The sequence below is a fragment of the Paramisgurnus dabryanus genome, chromosome 8, assembly GCF_030506205.2.
Source record: "Paramisgurnus dabryanus chromosome 8, PD_genome_1.1, whole genome shotgun sequence".
NCBI lineage: Eukaryota > Metazoa > Chordata > Actinopteri > Cypriniformes > Cobitidae > Paramisgurnus > Paramisgurnus dabryanus.
In genome coordinates, this window is record NC_133344.1 from 36,976,840 (window position 1) to 36,998,267 (window position 21,428).

General features: G+C 36.8%; 1 long non-coding RNA gene across 1 annotated transcript; it reads left to right on the forward strand.

Moving 5' to 3' along the window:
- The first annotated feature begins 17,607 nt into the window (after nt 1-17,607).
- On the forward strand, nt 17,608-20,472 carry LOC135770528 (uncharacterized). Its single transcript, XR_010542674.2, has 5 exons — nt 17,608-17,682; nt 18,271-18,330; nt 18,438-18,528; nt 18,628-18,708; nt 19,099-20,472. It is a non-coding gene; the product is annotated as an uncharacterized lncRNA (long non-coding RNA).
- Nucleotides 20,473-21,428: the final 956 nt, after the last annotated feature.

A 21,428-nucleotide genomic window follows, 5' to 3' on the forward strand; every position in this document is an offset into this window, starting at 1 on the left:
ATTTGCAAAATATCCAGTCCATACCTAGGTCAGCAAAGGCAGCATTAAAACGTCAATGTCATTGACTTAAGAAATGCATGAGTTTACAAAAGAGGAAGTATGAAATGTTGGGTATCACTTTAGAGATCCATAATTACTGGGTAATATACGTAATTTCTTAATAATATTATTTTTAAACCACATATTACAAGTAATTACTGTGCAATATTTAGAAAAAACTGTACAGTTTCAGGACAATAACAATGAAAATTGTGTGATTTAATAGGTATAATAAAATGGTAATTGTAGTGAATATTTGCTTACTGAAATTATACATTTTCAGGATTTACTTATTTCTGTAATTACACCAGCCTGATGGTGTAATGAAGGAGTAAAATGTTGGTTACATGGTAACTTTCAAATAATTACATGCACTCTAAAAAATGTTGGGTTGTATTTAACCCAGGGCTGGGTAACTATTGGACAGAACACATCTCTGGGTTAAAATGACCATTATTCAATCATGTTGAAACAACCCATTATTTGGGTCATTCTGTGCAATAGTTACCCAGCCCTGGGTTAAAAACAACCCAATATTTTTTAGAGTGATCAAAGAGACCCCAGGGGGTTCGCCAAATGATGTTTAATCACAAGCTATTTTTTGCTAAAAATGTAAAACATATGTACAAAACATTAAATATCCCCTATAAGTTGCACATGTGCACGGCCAATGCATTCAGTAGCCAGCGGACTAGGGCTGGACCAGTGGGACTGTGGATTGACATTCGATTTTCAGTTTTGAGTTTCGAATATGGGCCATTCTATCGAATTCGTGCAAATTGCTGTCCCGGAACCAAAAAACTAATTTAAAAAGCATTAATGTAGGAAAATGTTTGATAATAAAAAAATATAAGCAAATAGCAATCAAAACCCAAAGTAATATTTGAGGTAGCTGCAGGCTTTATATATAAAATATCATCATTTATATGGTGCTTTCAATTGAAAGGTGGTTGTCCCAAACCCCAAGGTCTGAATTTCACCATAGGAAAAAAATATGAAATAATTTTTTTTTATTTTTTTATCATTGTTTTAAGAAGTATCATTTTGAATACTTTTGTTAATTAAAACCAAAAATATATTTATTGGATATTTTCAGTAAAAATCATGTAAAAAAAACACTGTCCCGAATTTTCACGTCACTACCGAAACATTGCATAGTTTGGTCAATAATACTGTATAATAATGCATTAAGCCACTCCCCTCCATTTTGAACCAGAAACTGTGCCTCTCTCCCTTGTGGTGACATGGTGATTAGATCAGTCCCATGGTTTTGAAGTAAATGTGATCAAAAGTTTGGAAATCAGTGTGTGACATTTATGAATGTCACTACGATCACACATTTTCAATGATTAATTAAGTTTTTTTGATTTTTTCTACTGGTCATTTAGGTTTTACTCATGTTTCAATGTCGAAAACTGTGCTAGCTAACTACGTACTGATTAGCATCTTAGCAGTAGGATCAAAGTTAGCTTAAATAGTCACTACCGAAACAGTCACAACCGAAACATTTGTTGACATTTCGGTTGTGACGTGATTGTTTCGGTAGTGACAAAATAACATGTATTTCTTTATTGTAATAAATAAATAGAAACTTTCAAGTGCACATACGTATATTCTTTTTCAGTACAAATAATTTGTCAGTCATATTTCTGTAATGTTGTATGTGATTTGACTAGGACTACAAACTAAGATAAAATGAACTAGGCCAGATTAATTTAATTAATTCATACAGTAGTAGCTTGACTCATTATTGATATAAATGAAGGCTATATGATTCTACCTCTGGTCTCTAGGAAAACTTTCTGCGCCAATTTACCTGGACTTTGACTGATTGCTTTATATAATTGACATAACAGATAGCACATATCAGTATCATTGTAATTTGACATGTCATTGTTAAGTGTAGACAGGGCAGGCTCACACTAATAATGTAAATGTAAATATCTTTGGTTAATTTGTAGAGATAGCTACAGAGAGAGAGGAATCACCAACATGCATAGATGGAAAGATGAAAGTAGAGCGGAAAGACTGAGAGAGCCTATTTTCTTGAGCCGATACTTCTTTTGCTCACTTAGTTTACTTGTAACATTTGGCATCATCGTGTCATTTTTATAAGTCTCAATTTAAAAAAGTAACATTTATTGAACTTAAAAAACTATATTTCTGTCTGTAAATAATGCCGGAAAAACTCGGTGAACACAGCAGCCACAAATCGGCCAATGCCAATACACATAAAACTCGCAAAAATCGGCCGATATATCGGTCTATCACTAGTTCTTTTATATGAAAATGTATTCAACCTACCTCAAATCAAATAAAAAATTAAGTTTAATTCAAACTCAAAAAAGTCAAACTCAGCAAAAAGAGAATCAGTTAAGGAGGTTTAGAGAAGTTAGAATGTGTAATGGAAAAACAGGCACACATGTGTACACCAACATTACAGATGGACATGGCTGCACACACACAAAATTCTGTAGTTTATACTGTGGGCCTGAAGTTTTATATGGACATACATTGTCATCTTTTTCTCAAGAGATGTGAAAATCAACACAGCATCTTGCATCCCTTCAAGGTCTGAACAATTCGCCATCTCTTCCACGTAATTTCAGTGCAAAGTGCTTTTAAGTTGTGTTGCATTAGATATTCTTTGTGCTGTATGTTTTGACTGCATAATGCCAACCATTTTGACTAACTAATTACTTAATATGGACAATCCAATATGGTCGTCACTACCAAACATTTGATGTCACGACCGAAACAAATAATGTTCTGGAAAAATAAAATAGGTTTTGTTATCAGAAAAGATGACATAATTTTATTTAGTTAGATAAAAATTTAAACTAATGAATCCTTGAATTTGAAAACTGTATCAGTGCATGTATGGCAATTACAGAGAAATATTGCTTTCAAAATGCATTTAATTTGATGAACCACTCTTATAGTTTTGTTAAAATAATATTTCTAATCAATATAACCATGACACTGTCTTTAAAAAAAATGTAAAAATATATATTTAGAAGGTTAATGTAAAGAAAATCAGAATAGGCTATTAAAAACCAAATTTTTATATTAAATGTTGTTGTGTTTCGGTAGTGACAAATTTTGGGGGAGAGAAAACATTTTGAAACTGTATAAAAACATGCTAGGAAACTAAAGTGTCCAATCAGTAGATTAGTGTTCCTTAGATGTTCTACTATGTTTATGACTACAAAGCTTTCAGGATAAAACACACTTTTTTCAAGAAGTTTTGAAGTGTCAATTTGCACCAATTCGGTAGAATGGCCCATATATATATATATATATATATATATATATATATATATATATATATATATATATATATATATATATATATATATATATATATATTACAGCGTTAATGCAGAGCTTTTGCCAAGCAGGAAGTGCGCTTCACGCTCCCGCTCTATAGGGGGCGCAGAGAGACCAACATCCATAGTAAACAGCCACCAAACGCCACCAGTGGAAGAGATCGCCTCGAACGGAAAGCGCGCTTCCTGCTTTGGCATTCACACTAATAGTGTTGTAAATAACGTTCAGTTTCTTGCAAAAACTGATTGATTTGCTTCACAAGACGTCAATATGTCACACGGAGTTATGGGGGATTACTTTTGTATTGGATATGCTTTAGCTCTTAAAGTGTGCGAATCGGCTGACTTGCATTACAGAGCACTGGGGTTTCTGCAAAATATCTTCTTTATTGTTCTACTGATGAAAAAACATATTGGATGGTGTAAGTTTTAAAAATAAACTTGATTTTATAGTATTCTACCGTCTTATTACAGTTTGTTGAACTTCGTTTATATATTTTCGTTGTTTTATTTAAATAGCCTACCCTTTACGTGGTCAGTAATTACTGTGCTGCTAATTTCTGATACGGGAATGTTTGTTTGTTAGAAAAATGTTGGGCTAGGCTTATTAAAAGTATTGCTCTTGTGTTTTTTTCACTAATGCTGTTAACGCAGGACGCGTGACAGGCACGCCGCTTCCAGCTTGCGCTGTTCTGTAGTATTTTTAAAGTTTATTAATTCTTAACGTGTCACGTGTACATATTGCACAAAAAAGAAAGGCACTACACTCCCCTGGGTCCGCAGCAACACATCCGCCACATAATAAAACTGTAGACAGACAGACACACACGCATACACACACAGAGATTCCTGCCTTTATTAAAGAGAAAAATATGTTCAGTCCCTCCTTCCGAAGCTTCGAATATTCGATTTGATTTCTACTAGAGCTTCGAAGCTCAAAAAATGGTATTCGGAACAGCTCTACAGCGCACCAAAATAAAATTTCTAGAAAAGATCTAGATTTCTAATAAGATTATAAATATCCGCTTAGGAAGCAGCAGAGCTGACAGAAAAAGCATCATAAACAAGATTTCTTAGCATATGATGATGAGTGGCTGATAAGCAGGTACCGTTTGCCAAGGGCTGCACTGTTACATCTTTGTGCACAGATAAGACTTAATATACTGTACAAAGAAGCACCAACTGCAACCATGCCATACCTGTGGAGATACAGGTGCTCTCTGTTCTTGGGTTCCTTGCCATAGGAACATTTCAAAGAGAGATTGGTGACCGATCAGGAATATCTCAGCCCTCTGTAAGCAGACTTATGCCAGCTGTGCTTCAAGACATTATCCGATTGTCCGCTCGCTACATAAAGTTCCCATACACTGCCGTGGAGCAGCAACAGGTTATAGATGATTTCATGCGCCAAACAGGATTCCCCAATGTGTTGGGTGTAGTAGACTGCACTCACGTTGCCATACGAGCACCTTATGCGCAAGAATATGTGTATGTTAATAGGAAAAACTACCATTCAATTAATGTACAGCTAATTTGCAATGCTCGTATGGCAATTATTAATGCAGTTGCAAGATGGGCAGGGTCGACGCACGACTCCTTCATTGTGCGCAATAGCAGCGTGGGAAATCGTTTGGAGGCAGGAGCAGGTAGAGATGGATGGCTTCTAGGTAGGCTAAATAACTGTGTTTGGCGGTTATTCAATTTTCACGTTCAGAAATAATTCTCTGTAATTATAGGTGACAGAGGTTATCCTCTGAAGCCATGGCTTCTCACCCGTCTAGCGCAGCCACATACAGCTGAGGAGGTCCACTATAACATGGCCCATGCCTGCGCCCGGTCGGTCGTGTAGCGCACAATTGGGCTATTGAAGGGAAGGTGGCGATTTCTGGAAGCATCGGGCTGGAGACTACTATACGATCCAAGTAAAGTGTGTAAAATTATTTTGGCTTGTTGTGCTCTGCACAATATCTGCTTGGTTTATGGGATTGAGCTGCCAGAAGAGGAAATGCGCATGGATGTACCAGAAGATCCCCCTCCACTACCCGCTAATTGGAATGCACATGCTGTTGCAATAATGAGAAGACGGCAGGTAATCCACAGGCTATTTCAACAGGTAAGACTAAAACATTTTTTATTACACCACACCATGCAGTAGCTAGGCCATTTTTATTGTTCATGTTTTCTATTATACCAGTTTAAGTTTTTCTATACAGCTATGCGAATTACATGAAGCAGTAGAGAATCAAACTTTGAGAATTTTAAGTTTTAAATACTTTATTCACACACACCGTTTTTTTTAAACAATCAACCAGACCGAACAGAGTTTGGTTTATTTCAACTAAAGACTGACGCACTTGCCGCAGTTCAGTCACAACCTCGGAAACTGACTGATTCAGCTCTTTTTGTAATTGCAGGACGGCCGAAGATAGCACTCTCCCCTGGCTAGGAAAGCTCGACTTTGAAGGCATCGGAGATTCATCCTGAACAGGAGTGTTGCTTGTTGCTGTCGCAGTCGCAATTTGGGAGACCGATCTTCCAGCAGCGTTTTTTCTTTGTATTTGTTCATCTTCATCTACAACAATAAAGTTCAATAAATAAAAACACACTCAGTTTCGATATTCTATAACTTATCACAAAACATAACTTCTGAAGCTTGTGCAGACAAAAGATCTGTATCACCTTCTGCAAAATTGCCAACAACAGCACTCTCACCAATTATGGCAGCTATACGGTTATCCTCCGGTGTGAGGGGTAAAGTGCCACTTCCACCTCCCGTAGCCTGCACATTTCTTCTGTGACGAGCAACACGCTTTTTGGAATTTAGTTTTAAGTCAGACCATTTTTTTTAATTTCTTTAAGGGACCTTTGTTGCCCCCCTACCTCGTTCACAGCCTGCGCTACACATTGCCATGCCACATACTTGGTTTTGTTTGAAATCCCACTGGACAGGCTTCCAAAAAGCGTCCCCGCACGAACCTCAACCTCCGCCAGCAGGACATCAATTTCGGGCTCAGTAAAGTTTTTTTTCTTTGTACTCGGCATTTTCAACATAGGAAATCGGACACTGACCTGTGCTCTTTTATATTGTAATGATATTAATTAGGAGGCATTTAGAAGGCGGAGATCTAAAACTGTTCAGCTGCGCTCAATTTTAAGATCATTTGCGATTTATAGATCTCTCATCTGGGTAAAGAGGCGTACGCATGTTTTTTGTGCGTACGTCTGTTTTCACTGAATCTCACGTACGCAAATTTCAGAAATGATCTTGCATCAAATTTAAGACGATTTATACGCTAGATTTTATAAATGAGGCCCCTGACCACTGATGCCAACATAGTTTTCTAGTCTGTCGAGTAAGATTGTGTGATCTACTGTGTCAAAGGCTACACTAAGGTCTAGTAATATAAGAATTGAGATTTCACCACAATCAGATTTTAAAAGGAGGTCATTTGTAACTCTAAGCAGTGCTATCTCTGTGCTATGGTCAAGGTCAAGGTAAACTTTATTATCCACAGGTAGAAATTCATATGGTCACCTTACACGCTCATTGTTAAACAGCCTTCTGCCTAACAATAAAAACATAAATACAGAAGACATTAAAACATTAAAGAACAAGATCCAGACAAACAAAACAATAAACACTGCAGAAACATGACAAGCATATATAAAAAAATAAACTAAAACTATCTGAGTGCTGATATACACAGTATGCTCATATTTTAAAATGCCTAAGAGTTTTTGATTCTATTGTTGTACAGTCTAATTGCTGTTGGCACAAAATACCTACTGTTCCATGTTTATTTAAATCTATGATCAATTTCTTTGTTTTCTTTGCGTTAACCACAAGGAAATTATCTGTACACCAATTAATAAAACCCTGCACCTCTCTCTCAAAAACATCTAGGGATGCAGTATTAGGTTTTACAAAACCCACTAATGCTGAATCATCAGCGTATTTTAAAAAGGTGTGGTTTGAGGAGGTTGCTTGGCAGTTATTAGTATATAAGGTGTACAGAATGGGGGACAAAACGCACCCTTGTGGTACCTCTGTGTTTATGGCTTTCAATGATGAGACACATGAATTGAATTTAACCTATTGACTACGGTTCATCAGAAAGTCAAGAATCCACATAACTAATCTTTGGTTAACCCCCCAGGTGTACCAATTTTTTTACAATCAGGTAGGGTTGGATCGTATTAAAGGCACTGCTGAAGTCTATGAACACGATCTTAACAAGACTCTCTGCCTGTTCAAGGTGCTCATATATGTTGTTGGTCAAAGTCAGCAGTGCATCTTTAACCCCTCTTTCTGCACGATATGCAAATTGGTTTGGGTCTAGGGATGGAGTAACCTCCACTAAAAGCTGTTTCAGGATTATTTTGTTTACATTTTATTATTACATTTCATTACTGTAGATGTTAGGGCAACAGGGCGCAGGTCATTAAGTTCCCTAGGTTTATTGTTTTTGGGTACAGGCACGCTCAAAGATTTTTTCCATAGACAAGGTACTACACCAGTGTCTATTGACAGCTGGAACATCCTTTGAAAGGGCTGTGCCAGCTGATTTGCACTCACTCTTAATGTCCTACTGCTTAAACCATCCGGCCCACTAGCATTACGGGGATTCACATGTCTAAAGTAAGACTTAACATAATCTATAGAAATGTCAATGTCCATACACCTCATACTACTGATTTCTTTATGAACCAGTTCCTGTTCAGCTATAAAATCATGAAAATCAAATCTGCAATAAAAATCATTCAAATCATTTGCCATTTCAAGTTTGTCTTATAAGAATTGAGATGAGGGGCCTGAATCATGATTGGAACTTTTCATACGTACTACTTTTCACTAAGAATGCGCATAGTTGACTACTTTTTCTAATATTTTAAAAAGAAAAGGGAGATTTGAGATTGGTCTAAAATTAAAAAGCTGTTCGAGGAACGTTTCTTTTAATGAGCGATCTACTAACTGCCAGTTTGAAAGCTTTTGAAACGTATCCTAGTTCTAGCGATGAGTTAAATATATTTAGTACTGGGTATGACACTCCAGGAAATAACTTTTTTAGTAATTTTGTGGGAACAGGGTCTAAACAAGACGACAATGATTACTATGATTGTATTACTTTTGAGATCTCTTTTATTGTAAATGACTTAAGTTGTTCAACACTAAAACCTTCTCCATCAGCCTTACTACTTTATTACACTTAGCGCATGTGAAACCATCTTTCCTGACAGAAGAAGCTAAACTATACATGTGGCATGAAATTTAGGTCACTATAACAAGAGTAGTCTTACCGCTTTCATGCTGGGCAGTGAAGTCTCCACTCACCCAAACATGGTCCGTGAAGCTGGATCACATGGGTGATGAGGTCCTCATTTGCTTTGTTCCAGGGCTTAAAGTACTCCGGCCGGGGGCCGGATTTCCGGCTTGAGGGCAGGTCCGGCCTCCGGCGCAGGCAAAATTTATTTGTCAGGCTGCAAATTAACGTACAGTCAGAAGCACTTTCGGCCGCGAACGCGCTTGAAAAAAACGAGCGCGTCACTTTCTATTATGAGCACGCCTACCGCGCATGTAAATTTGAAAAAACGAGCCGGTAATAAAAAACCGGTCCCCTTCAACCTACCACCTTGATTCAAGAGTCACAGCCAATGGGAGCATGATATTAGGTTGTCTTAGCCAATTGCTAGAGAGGAGGGCGGGTCTTGCGCAGGAAGTGAAACGCAGTTCACTTGTACACGCTAGGGAGGATGGAGAATGGAGTTTATTAAACCAGGACAAAGTACAGCGGCGTTGGAAAAGAAAGTAAAAAACAAGTGGCGCTGGGCATGGCTTGAGGAAAAACGACAGGACGGGAAGGCTTTGGGGACGTGGTGCAGCAAAATTCCGGAGCCTGGAGCTTGTTTTTGCCTAGTTTGCCACAAAAAACTTCACTATGCCACTAGCGGTAAAAAACACTTGTACGTCACGATGGAGATAAGACGCACAGAGCTTCTGTGCGCAGTCTACAGCATACGACCACGTTACCTGGAGCAGAAACTACGGCAACTCCTTTTACCTCTTTTACTGACCGTGTATGTGAGCAAAAGTTAAGACTGTGTGCATTTATATCTCAACACGACTTGTCGTTCACAATTTCACAACCGCTTGTGGATCTATGTAAAAAGTTGGCCGAGGACAAAACTGCTTTGTCTAAACTGTCTCTGTCGAACCAGCAAGTAAGCTATTTAAATACACACGGCCTCGCTTTACAATTTAAAAAAAAATCTTTCGGACAAACTCGAAAAAACTGTGTTTTCTCTGGACATTGACGAGTCAACAAACAACAATGTAGACAGAATATTAAATGTGTTGGTCAGATTTTTCGACGAGGAAAGTGAAACGATAACAACACAGCATTTGGCAAGCAAAATGGTAAATGTGGCAACAGCTCCTATTCTTATGGAAGAGCTAGGGGATATTTTAGCTTCATACAAACTTGAATGGAAGCAAGTAATAAGTATCCTTATGGACAACTGTGCTGTCATGCGTGGAAAGAAGGGGGCGTGGAGGCCTATGTACGCAAAAAAAATCCCTGTCTACTAGACATATCAGGAGACACCGTTCATATGGTCTCAAACAGCGCTAAAGCCCTACTTAATCCATTTGGGACAGAAGTACAGGACTTTTGTTCAGATATTTATTATGACATTGAAAAGTCTCCAAAGCAAAAAGAGATCTTTTCAGAATACCAAAGTCTCTTGCACAAACCCCAAAAGAGCTTGGTCCGACCAATCGGCAGCCGGTTTCTACAGATGCTTGATGTATGCAACAGGGTGGATGAAGTCATGGATGCCTTGGTTGTCTATTACTACCATCTTATTCCACCAGATGAAGAACATAACTACAGGTAATATTATTTTTTACTTTATGTATAATTTTGGAAAATAATTAATGTTTTACTTTGTTTACTGACTTTCTTACTAGGATTTGGCATATTAATTAATCAGGGATACATGTTTTTGCTTCAGATGGTTGCTAGCTGAAGTACTGGAGAGAAATGCAGTGTCAGTTGAGGAAAGGGCAAGAATAAAATTTCTGCAACAGCAACAAGCCAAAGCCTACCGAACACAGGCAAACAAAGACAGGAAGTCACGATTATTAGTGCTTTTTACAGACCATGAAAGAATGAGAGTAGTGATCGACATCTTCAGAGGTATTTTAAGAAAGTGTATATGACTAAATGTACATAAATGTAAGAATACTTGGAACTTAAGGCACTGAATGAGGATGATTATTCACTTTTAGAATTTTGTTTGTGCTTGTTACATTTTAAGTATTTTATTCTGCATATAACGAATTGGAACTCACTACAAATGTCCATGAACATCAGTTTTGAGTCATTATATTTTTCTAGTGTAGAATATGTATGTTTATTAACTAATTCTTATTTTATAATGATGTTTAATTAAAATCTCCTCTTTTGTGTACAGGAGTTCTCCCAACATTCCAAAGTTTCCTCAAAAAACTTCAATATGAGAAACCAATGGTGCACTTACTTCACACAGAGATGGTGGCTTTGGTTAGAGAGCTGCTCAGTAAGTTCATGAAGCCTGAGTCCATTGGCCTAAGTGCAAAAGACATCCTAAAGGTCGATGTTCATTGCAGAGACTTGCACTTGTCGGACAAAAGGTTCTCTGTTGGACAATTCTGCTTCTCTAAACTGAACAAAGCACGATTGGAGAAAAAGCTATGGGTTCCAAGTATCTATTCTAGTCTGAGAGAAGGATACATCAGAGCAGCAGCATTTCTGCTAAAAAAACCTTCCACTGAATAATAAAATAATCACATTACTGTCAGCACTCAGTCCAGCTTTATTGCAGGAGGACTCAGTTTGCACTGCATTTCTTACAATAGGCAGGGCTTTGCCAAATGTTGTGGCACCAGAAGACCTAGGGAAACTCAATGAGGAAGTACGGGCCTATCAAATTGATGGTGAACTGGTTGCCCGTGCTCATCTATATAAAGATGAGGAAATGAGTTTAGATGTTGGTTGGTGGAGCCCCATTGTGGCTATGAAAAATGATGAGGGAGATCAGAGATATCCAGTCCTTAACATGCTGGTAAAAGCTTTACTTAGCTTATTTACAGGACCTTTGGTTGAGGGATCTTTCAATCAAATGGACGACATTTTTGAGGTGTTGCATGAATATTGAAACGTATGAGGGCCTGGCAATAGTCAAATCCAGTTTAAAAGCAAGACGGATGACTGCTGCAAATATGACAATAGATCAACCAATGAGGAGAACATGTCTGGTGGCATATCAAACTTATCAGACACACCTGAATAGGAAAAAGGAAAGGAATCAGGCAGAGGCAATGAAAAAACTGAGTGAAGCAGTCAGAGCCAGCTCTTCTGCACCCAGTGCCAGCTCTTCTGCACCCAGTGCCAGCTCTTCTGCACCCAGTGCCAGCTCTTCTGCACCCAGAGCCAGCTCTTCTGCACCCAGAGCCAGCTCTTCTGCACCCAGAGCCAGCTCTTCTGCACCCAGTGCCAGCTCTTCTGCACCCAGTGCCAGCACTTCTGCACCCAGTGCCAGCACTTCTGCACCCAGTGCCAGCACTTCTGCACCCAGTGCCAGCACGTCTGCACCCAGTGCCAGCACGTCTGCACCCAGTGCCAGCACGTCTGCACCCAGTGCCAGCACGTCTGCACCCAGTGCCAGCACTTCTGCACCCAGTGCCGGCTCTTCACTGCAAATGATGAAATATAAGGTAATAAATGCTTGAATTAAGTGTTTTTTTTATCTTGAATTGAATACATTTTAACTGTCTTAAAACAAGATTTGCAGATGGGACAAACCTTTTAGTCTTATTTCAAGTGCAGTTGCAATGTATTTCTCAATCCAAAGGACAATTTTGCTTGTCCCATTAAAAAGTCAAAATACTCAAATCAAGAAAATGTTGCCTAATTCAAGCAATTTTTGACTTATGTTTTGTCACTTTTTGCAGTGTTCTGCAGCCAAAGCCAGCTCCTCAGCAGCCAAATCCATCTCCTTACTGCAAATGATGAAATATAAGGTAATAAATGCATGAATGAAGTGTTTTTTATCTTGATTTAAGTACAGGTTGACATTTGCCAATGGGACTCACAGTTTAGTCTTATTTTAAATGCAGTTGCAATGTATTTCTCATTCTGAAGGAAATTTTTGCATTAGCAAACCTACATTTTGTCTAATTCAAGCAATTTTATTTTAAGACTTATTTTTTGTCACTTTTTGCAGTATTCTGCAGCCAAAGCCAGCTCCTCTGAGTCCAAAGCCAGCTCCTCTGAGTCCAAAGCCAGCTCCTCTGAGTCCAAAGCCAGCTCCTCTGAGTCCAAAGCCAGCGCCTCTGAGTCCAAAGCCAGCTCCTCTGAGTCCAAAGCCAGCTCCTCTGAGTCCAAAGCCAGCGCCTCTGAGTCCAAAGCCAGCGCCTCTGAGTCCAAAGCCAGCGCCTCTGGGTCCAAAGCCAGCTGCTCTCCACCCAAAGCAGCCATGACCTATTCAACTGAAGTACTTTCTGTCAAAATCTTGAAAAGAAGATGCTTAGATCGCTTAAAAGACTTCATTTACAGCCCAGAAACGCAAAAAAAACAGAAGAAAAGTTAGATTTCAAATGATAAATAGCCTTTTGAGTTGCACTAAGATTGTTATACAGTACAGTATTACGCTACACTAGTTTTCTAAGATATGTGCATTTATTGTTTTGATGCACTTTTGTGTTTTGTATGTTTTCTTATTGATACAAATGCCTATTTAAGTTGGCAAAGTTTTCTGTTTTTGTAAAAGCATCTAAGAATGTTTGTACATTTCAGAATGAGCAATGTTGAGTGCACTTTATGCTGTTTGCACATTACAAAGAAAACAATGGTGAATGCACTTTTTAACATGTTTCAAAGCTAGCAGTTCAATAAATGTTGGCACAAACTTTCATGTTATGTTATTTTCTTGACACAGTAAGCCTAGTACTGCGTTGAAAAAAATGACTGTGCTGTTGCTCATAGAATTGGTTTATAGAAAGAACAGGATTGGTAAAGTCCTGGCTGAGCCACAGAAAGTTCAGGCTCAGGATTTTTTTTCACTTTAAGCCCTGTTGTTCGCTTGCAGAGGTCTGGGTCCAGGGTGATGTAAGGCACGCTATGCTGCACGTTGGATCTATGATACCCGAGCAGCAGCTTCTCCACAGCTTTCCGCTCTGGTGAGCACAGGTCTGGAAAACATACATCAGATAAATCCGCCATTTGATCGGCATGGAAGGCAGATTTACATTAGCATTTGTTTACCATCTGTTTAATGTTAGCTGGCACTAAGACTGGGTGTTACTAGTAATAAATAATTTCGATTAGTAATACTATTCAATAATGTCAATGTAAAGTATTCCTGAGATAAACTAATAAGTTGTAATAAATAGATAGGAACACGAGAGTAAAAAATAGGATTAGACGATAAACTTGACAGAGTTCCAAACTTAAATCATGCAACAGCGTTGAACCGGAACCGAAAGTCAGCAGATGAGTCAGCAGATAAGATAATGAATGAAATGACACACTGTGTATTTTGAACAAAGGAAATTACACATTTAGTTAGTCTCTTTGATCACTGTGTTTATATACCACAACATTTTAAAGTAACTTTAAACTAACCTTGCTTATGAACAGTTTACTACTTCATAACACAATTAGGCTGGTGTAATTACACATAAATTACTTCAAAGTAAACCTTGAACATTAATCATTTCAGTAAGCATATATTCCCTACAATTATTACCATTTTTTATACCTTTAAATCAACACAATTTACATTGTTATTGTCCTGAAACTGTACAGTAATTGTCTGGAGATTGAACAGTAATTACTTGTCATATGTGGTTTAAAAATAAAATTACCAATAAATTATTACCATAACATTACCCTGTTATTACTGAGAGTTGAGCTCTAGCTATAAATACTGGGACAACCTGAAAGGGCTTTGAGACAGAAATTTACTGTGATCATTGCTCCTAGGATCTTGAAAACGTGTCGACCTTTATCATCTTGACACTTAAATAAAATATAAAAGAATGATAGAAATTCAGAATTTTTTCCACATCAATTTGTTGTCAGAAGTGGCATCCCTTGACTGAACTACTCGGACCTTGAAGGGAAGGTGATTGTGCATATTGGACTTCGTTGTAACCTATAGTTTGGATATAATGTTTGTTATAGTTATTCTGACAGCTATTTTTTATTTTTATTTATCATTTTCTGTTTATTACGTTCTACATCTCTTAAATAATATATCTGGCAGTAGACCCTGTTTTCTAAATATACCTAAATAAAAAACCAAATAGATTTTTAAGAAAACACATGTCAATGTTAAAGCGATTTTTAAGTCTTGCCAGAGATTCTAAATTGGATTTAGGTCTGGACTATGACTGTGCAATTTTAACACATGAATATGCTTTGATCTTAACCACTTCATTGTAGCTTTGGCTGTATGTTTAGGGTCATTGTTTTGCTGGAAGGTGAACCTATGCCCACTCTTCCATAAAGACCAGAGTTGGGGATTGCACGACTAATAGTTGTCCTGTGGACAGATTCTCCCACCTGAGCTGTGGATCTCTGAGTTACCATGGGCCTCTTCTTGGATGCTTCTCTGATTAATGCTCTCCTTGCACGGCCTGTCAGTTTAGGTGGACGGCCATGTCTTGGTAGGTTTGCAGTTGTGCCAAACTCTTTCCATTTCCAGATGATGGTATCTTAATCTCTGTTATGGCTAACACTGTACCAAGTTTTGTCAGATTTTCTTCTTGACTGTGGAACCATTGGCAAAACCATTGGTCTGAATGTTAGACACTAAATATTGTTGTAGGTTTTGTTTTGTATTAATTGTTCCTATTCTGTGTTTTTATTGTGTTATGGATCCTCCTGGGCCTGAAATAAATTATATCTTCAAACTGCTAACATGCTTGTTAACCCTCCCGTTTTTCCTGGGATTCTCCCGTATTTTACCATACTATCCCGGCATCATCTCGTTTAAAAATTTTCCCATTTTTCTTTGTGTTGTACAAATCTGATTGTTTTAAAGCCATGCCAAGGTATAACTTTGTTATAGGGGTTTGTGTTGCTTTTATGATAGACAGTGGGGCGGGTAGGTCAAACATACACTGCATGAAAAGAGCTGTATACGGACAAATACGGAATGGGAAATCCCTGCTAAACTTTAGGTTTGCCAGATTTTTGAGGCAGAGTGCTTGGAAAGGTAATACACCAAAGTAAACTTGTGAAACATCCAGAAACCTTACGTTTGTGGATGTTTAAAGGAACTGGTGGAAGTTTCCAGGAATCCTTACAGCTGGTTGTGAGGAGCGGTGGGTGTGAGGTGTGAAGGGCTTTTTATATGTTAATGACCCACAGGTAGAGGTGTCTTCTTTGTTTTCAGAGCTGAGTGGGGTGGGGGGTTAATCATGTCTCTTTAAGACAGCACATACAGTATTGTGGTACATAAAAACTGTGTTTTCTAAATATATTTATTATTAATATAATTTAATTAGTCTATTTAAGAAACTAAGCATCATTCAAAATAACTAAAATTCAATGGACACAATTACCATTTTAATGTGTGAAAATTATGTCTCTGACTCAAGAGAAATGCAACAAATATTATTTCAGAATATATATTTCCAACACTTTGAAAACATGTCTCCAACTGCCCTAGGTCAGAATATTGTGAACGTATCTCTCAATGCTGCATACATCGTTTAAAAGAAGCCGTTCAAATGACATCATGTAACTCATTTTTGCTAGCTAGGATGTTGATAAATTAGTCAGTGAAATGTAAAGCTGCTTATTTTTGCTGATGTCTCATGATTTGAAGTTCATTGTTTCTATTGTTATTATAATTCTACCCCAACATTTCATTAAATCTTTTAAAATAGAAACAAAAATATCAATAGACAGGTCCATAATCTAAAAGACAGTCTTTCACATGTGGATGCAAAACATGTTGGGTGAAACAGACTGACAAACTCGGGTAAACATATCTGCAGATACCTGTCAGCTACTGTACTTCTAGTCCAGAGGTGCCCAAAGTTGGCCCACAAAAGACCTTTAATTTTTTTATGTTTCATGCATACTTGAAGGTGTATAAAATGCATCACGAAACCTAATGAACTCGGGTACTATAGGCTAAAAATGAAGAGGTTGCGGCAGTGGCACACAGAGAAAAGGATATTTAAAATTGATTGGCAAAACGATTTCTTTTTTCTACAAAAAGCCTTGGAAAATAAAACTGCATTAGTTATGCATAAACAGAGTAATGTTTGCTTATTTATTTTTAAAATATTAGAAAATTATAAATTAGGGGTTATCAGGGCAACTTTAATTTTAATATAACACAACAACATTTACTTTTGGCCCACAGCCCTCAGTCAGGTTTGGCCCTTGTAAGGAAAATGTTCGGGCACCAATGAATGTTCTAGTCTATCTGAGGAGGTAACTTTTAGCATATGATAATGCATGCTTGCACAAAGTCAGACCACATATTATAATGTTTGTCTTCAATCAATCAATTTAAACAAAAGAGATGGGGACTTTATAATATAATAAGGGTCCATATATCACAGTGAAAAAAGACATACATGTATTTTTACTTTAACATGAACTAATGCTGAGTTACAGCATATCATATATTGAAGAGTCATCATTAACTACAACATGACATGTTTTTCATTGTTAGTTAATGCAGTCATTTACAATAAATTAATTTGAGTTCATGTTGTAGTTAAGTAAGTTCAGTAAGTTACATGTCTTAACTCAGCATTAGTTTATATTTACTTATATTTAAGTAAGAATTCATTTAGGTATACGTTCAATGTTTCCAATGATGAGCAGTTAATCCACTAAACCCAGAGATAATTCCTGAGGCATGTTTAAAGAGTTTTGTATTTCATCAAGAAGGTGCTGATTCACAAAGATTTTAAATTTAAGGAAATCTGAGCATCATTCCAAATAACTGTTAACATGTTTGTCAACTAAACATGTTTTGTAAACGTAATAAACTTTATAAAAATATTTTTTATTTTGTATTAATAATCAAGTATAAAGAACAATGCATAGTGTGAAAATGCGGATTATAAAAAAGTATATTAAAGAAAAGGACTACATTTCCCAGAATGCACCTGCACCCACTCATCTGCCCCCACCCTTCAGGTGCGATTGCTCAACCTATGGACTTGACGGAAAATTCAAATCGCGAACCGTTACTGCCTGGACTACTCCGTCTCTTGTTTGTTTGTTTGCTCATTAACAGTAAGGTAAGTTTGATTTAATTCATTTGTCTGCATCGCGCTGATCGGTTGCCTATTTGTTCATATTATGTTATTAACTATGATTCGTTTTTGTCTTTATACTAGAACTGTTTGAATTTAAAGCACAAACAGTAAAACATTAAGGTTATACGTGGTACACAGCGGTAAACATGAGGTTAAAAAATACGCGAAGTTACATTCAAACCGGGCTGTTAAAAGAATCAATTCGATGTTTAAATTTTTAAAAACAAAACTTTAAAGAAGCCAAGATGAGACGTTATTTGCTTAAAACAAACAAAACAACAGTAACTCGTTTGTTTGAAATGTTAGCAGCTAGCAAGTGTCTCTCTGCTATTTTAAATTATACAGACGATCTTTTGTTGTTTTAAAAGCTCATTCAGTTCTGGTAGATGCTGCTTATTTTTCAAGACTGTTTTAATAGCTTTATATTGATTTTTAACAAAGCCAGCTTAACTTTAAGAGAACCTAGATGCTAATTGTAAAGAAGCTTGGAGTCATAATATATTTAAACGTTATATGTTTGCTGTTCTTCATCTTTTTAAATATGAAGTCTATTCATGTTTGTGTTTACAGAGGTCATGTACACTGTGGTCAACTTTGTGGACGATGAAGAGGTTTCTGGGTAAAGATGATGTATGTTTAATCATTCAATGATTACATTAAATTAAAATCAAACATGTTAAATAGTAAACGGATGTATTGTGATATGTGATTTTAATTTTTAATTCTGTGTTTGCCAGAGAAATATAATGAAGTAACAGTGAGAGCTAAAACATCAGACTGATCCAGACACTGAAGAAATTGATGTCACTGCAATCTGGCCAAAATGATGTAAGTTTAATAATTAAGTTATTAAATTAAAGAGGTTAAATCGTAAATAGATGTGTTGTAATGTATGTGATTCTATTTTTTTTATTCTGTGTTTGATAGACAACTATATTGAAGTAGCCTACTGTAATGAAGCTGCAGAACAACACAGAGACTCTTGAGGACATCAACACAGAAAATGAAGTAAGAAGATGTATATTAAGAAGTTCTTTGATCATATATTGTTGTATCTTTGTACAGTTTAATGCAGTGGTTCTTAACGTTATTCCTGGAGACCCACTGCTCTGCACATTTTGTATGTCTCCCTTATTTAACACACCTGATTCAAATCATCAGCTCATTAGAAGGGATCTCCATGAACTGAACTACGTCTGTCAGATAAAAGAGATATACAAAACATGCAGGGCAGTGGGCCTCCAGAAATAACGTTAAGAACCACTGGTTTAATGTAAACTTTCTAAAATGTACAACTTTAATTCTATGTCATTTGATTTGTCGTGTGTGTGTATGTGTATACGTATATGTGTATTAGTATTATGCCAAATACTTATATGTACTTTTATATTTCCAAAGGGCTCCAAAGAGATGTCTGTCCAGATGAGGGTGCATCAATGTTACGTTTGCTGACAAGTATATGCTTTACAATGTAAAACCTAACAGTTAACTTAACTCAAACCATTTAAGGAAATCGGTTGCCTTAACCCATTAAGTTTTAAAAAACATACATTTGAGTACTGTGAACTTAAGTCTTGTGCAATTATGCACTTATATTTAGTTAGTGTGAACTTAAATATAAGTGCATAACTGCATGTGACTCAATTTGTTTAAGTTCACAGTACTCAAATCCATGTGTTTTAAAACTTAAATGGTTTAATGCAACCGGTTTTCTTAAATGGTTTGAGTTTAGTTAACTTTTAGGTTTTACAGTGAGAAATTCTTGAATAGTTTCAAGACAGAGCTCTGCAATTGAATCAACATTGCAAAAAATCAGTTTCTAACTTAGGATTTTTATCTTGTTTTTAGTAGAAAAACTAAAAATTCTTAAATCAAGATGTATTTTCTTGATGAGCAAAATTACCTAAGAAAATGTCTAGTTTTTAGACAAAAATATACAATTTAAGTAAATTTGTGCCTGAACAAGCAAAAATATATAACAATGGGGTGAGAAAATTGTGCTTGAATTAAGTTTTTAAGAAAAAAGAAAACTTAAGATTTTTTCTCACACCATTGGCAGATATTTTTGCTTGTTTTAAGCACAAATTCACTTAAATTGTGTGCATTTATTTATTTTGTCTAAAACTAGACTTATTTTATTAAGTCATTTTGTTCATCAAGAAAAAGCATTTTATTTAAATAGTATTTTTGTCTCGTTTTCAGTAGAAATATTATGTAAGAAAGTCATTTTTTTGCAGTGTAGGACTGATTTCTTAAAGCAAGATCAATATAGTTGTTGTTCATTTTATTTAGATATTTACTACATTACAGTGGCAGCTGGTGACTACTTTTTTTGTGAGCACTCGAAGCAAAGTCTGTCACAACATGTATAGCCAGTCATTTGTGTGGTTCCCAATTTCAAAATATGTGTTCTGCGTGTATGTGCATCACGTGTTTTGACTAAACACGTGATGCACATGGTTTACATGAAGCAACAAACACATTTTAAAAACACAAGCAACACACATGACACTCCGAACACTTATTTTGAATTTGCACCCCTCGGATGAGCAGTCACGAGCCGCCACTGCTACATTACATTGTACTGCTTTGAATGTAGTTTTCATTGTCGCTTTTATTTTGTTTTATTTTACTCTAATATTGCTTTCTCTGTCTGTATATTTATGAGTTTAAATAGTATTGTTTATGTATGCAACTTTTAATATTTGTGTATAATATTATTTTGTGATTGTGACAATTGTGAATTGTTCAGTTTTTTATTAAATAAACATTTCAAACTCAATTCAAGTTTATTTATTTTTTAAGGGTTTTGGGATGAATATGAATATATATATATATATATATATATATATATATATATATATATAGTGGGGGGGATTGTAGTCTATCTGCATAGCAGGCAAATAACCAATCAAGTCACTAAACTATGAGGGCTTGGGTTGGGCTTAATAGAAAGTGTAACCAATCAAATAATCTAAACTGGAAAGTTTCAAAGTTGTGTCCCAATAGTTGTCAGAGTTTTGGGAGGGGGTTTTAAAAGCAACCAATCAGTGTTGAGATTAAACACCAATGGGGACACTAGAATTGTGCAAAGGTGTGAAATCCCAGTACCTCTGCAGGTGTGAAAATGTCCCCTGACAAAATCTTCAATGGGATTATTTGCCATGGCTGCATATACCACAGGAATATCCCATCAGCAAGATACATCCGAATTGGTATCATTACGGGAGTTTCCTAACTTGGTGGAATTAGAAGTTTACCCTCAGTGGAACTAGTAGATACATCCGAAAATCAGTGGTGTTTACAGGAGTTTCCTAGTACGAATACACCTCTTTTCATGCAGTGATATGATCATGTGACATGCCGTATAAACCTTTGCTGGCAAACGATACCATACTTTTTGTGTCAGCTTCGGGGGATTATATCTCTGAACCTCTCACAGTTCTCCTTCAGTGTGAAACAGGGGAGGGAAAACAGACTGAGCATCTTTTTGGGGTTTACATGCAGATTAACATTCACAATGAGAAATGTCTGTAAACTGGACTGAAGCAGAGGAATCCTTTCGGGAAAGTCACAGAATGGGAAACACAGCACAGCCGTAGGACATCCACTCGCACATCCGAAATTCACACTGAAGTAATCCAAGTCACGGAGTGGGAAACACAGCACAGCCGTAGGACATCCACTCGCACATCCGAAATCCTCACTGAAGTAATCCTGGCGGGGGC